This window comes from Puma concolor, chromosome A2, assembly GCF_028749965.1.
Source record: "Puma concolor isolate L17-30 chromosome A2, mPumCon1.1.hap2, whole genome shotgun sequence".
In the NCBI taxonomy this organism is placed as follows: domain Eukaryota; kingdom Metazoa; phylum Chordata; class Mammalia; order Carnivora; family Felidae; genus Puma; species Puma concolor.
Genome location: NC_141668.1, coordinates 17,886,400 through 17,888,490, shown reverse-complemented (window position 1 = coordinate 17,888,490; position 2,091 = coordinate 17,886,400). Strand labels below are relative to the sequence as shown.

Genomic DNA, 2,091 nt, shown 5'->3' with positions numbered 1-2,091 from the left:
CGTCCTGGCTTCAGAGCCCGAGGGTGCCCAGGCTGCGGAGCTGGTGAGTGTCCTTGGCCCCGGGTGGGGGGTGGCGGGTGGCGGGCCAGGCCCCTGTCCGCACCCCTCCTCAGCTGTTCATCCTGTTGCTGTCAGGAACCCTCTTCCAGCTTTGGCTCCCGCCCTCTTTTTTTTTTTTTTTTATTAAAAGTTTATTTTTCAATGTTTATTTATTTTTGAGAGATAGAGCGTGAGCAGGGGAAGGGGCAGAGAGAGAGAGGGAGTCACAGAATCCGAAGCAGGCTTCAGGCTCCCAGCTGTTTTCACAGACCCCGCTGCGGCTCGAGCTCAAGAACCATGAGCTCAGGACCTGAGCTAAAGTTTCAGGCTTAACCAACTGAGCCACCCAGGTGCCCCTTGGCTCCCCCCTTTTAAATTGCTGCTCCCCACTGTCTAGGGCTTCAGGGGATTCAGAAAACCACATATTGGTATTTGTGTCCTCGAAATCACCTCCCAAGGTATTGGGAGTTGGGAGGGCCCTGTTGGGCCTGTGGTTGTGGCTTTAACGGAAGCTGCAGACACTCGGGGGTCCGGGCTTCCTTGCTTCTGCTGCTCCATCTTGGAAACCTCCAGCCCCCAGCATGGTGTCTCCTGCACTGATAGCCCCGCAGAGTCTGCTCCTGCCCAGAGTGGATGTGTGCTGGTGTGGCAGGCAGGGTGGCTCCTCTACCTGGGGTCTGGATAGTAGGAAAGTGACCAAGGTGCTGGTTCTCCCTCAAACCTTGGATGGGAAACTGGTCTGTCCACCGGGCTCCTGTGATCAGTCACGGCTTTCCTTCCAGCGTCCTCTGCCTGGGCGTTGGCTGGACATGTGGGCAAGCCCTCCAGGGTAGCCCTCCTGGGCTCCCCCTCCTAGCCCCAGTCTGTTTTGCTCCTTAGACTTCCAGGAATGTTGTGGAGAGAGGAAAAGGCTGCCTTGGTCCCGCCACAGTTGCTCGACAGGCTCTGGACTAGGCCTTCTCTCTCTAGCCTTCATTGTGGTCTTTGTGGAGATCGTCCTCCCAAGGCCCTGAGATCCTGGAAGATTCCTTATCTTCACCCACTTGGTTGAGGGGGTTTGAGGCAGTGGGAATTGCTATATGATGTCTTGCCCTGGGTGCCCTTTCTCTCACTGAAATCTGAGCTGTTGCCTTGGAGAGGTGTGGGATGTCTCTTTAGAGAGGTATTCTCTTCGTTTTCAGTTAGGGAAGAGAAGTAGACTTTGTAGGAGATACATTTGGCTAAAGTTTCAGGTTTCCTCTCTACTGGGGACATTGAGTCATATTCTAGGGGCTCATCGAAGGCAAACTCAGGCCTTCTAGATGCATTTTGGTTTCTGTTCTCATCAAGGGCAGCCATCTTGTCACAAGCTTCCCAAGGAACTGTATGTCCACTTTCCTTGGCCAATGTAAGGTGGAGTATGTTGCTGTTACTACTCGTGGGAGGCTGGGGCACCTGGGCAAAGTGTGCCTCCAGGGAGGGTACCAGGTGGATGCCCATCAGCGGCAGAGGTTGGAAAGGTTGGGCTTTCTCGGTGTAATTCTGCTTGGGCTATACCGGAGGGCTATTTTCTGGACTCTTCTCTAGCGCAGTAAGCAAATATTCCTCTATGAAGGGAGTTTTTAGGGAGCCTGCAGATCTGTAGAACTGGGAGAAGCTAGAGAAGGAGGAGCTATAAGCCAAGTCCCTGTTGTTACAGAGGTGTCTGAGTTGGTCAGTGCTGCTGCTGGACTTGCCAGGGGAAAGAGAAGGACGGGGGGGGGTACCCCCCATTGGGTTCCAGGCTCTCCATGCTCTTCTGGGAGTAGCACCGTCAGGGCCCTGCCTCACAGAAGCGCGGTCTTAGTTGTAGAAGAGCTGAAATGGTGGCTTTGGGGTCAAGGATTGCCAGTTGTGCCCTGAGATGTTTAGCATCATGCTGGCATTGGATTGGTTCTCCCCAGATTTGGTGTGAATACCAAGAGTGAGGTCAGCCTGCAGGTTCACCACACCTTGGCCTCAGCAAAGCTTTGTTCCTCCTGTCTATGCTACTTTCCTGTGCTGGGGGTCAGAGATGAGGTGCTTTGGGCTAAA

At 54.0% G+C, this 2,091-nt stretch overlaps 1 pseudogene; it reads right to left on the bottom strand.

Annotated features, from left to right (window-relative positions):
- Positions 1–541: 541 nt before the first annotated feature.
- On the bottom strand, positions 542–1,791 carry LOC147583032 (protein Shroom3 pseudogene; annotated as a pseudogene).
- Positions 1,792–2,091: the final 300 nt, after the last annotated feature.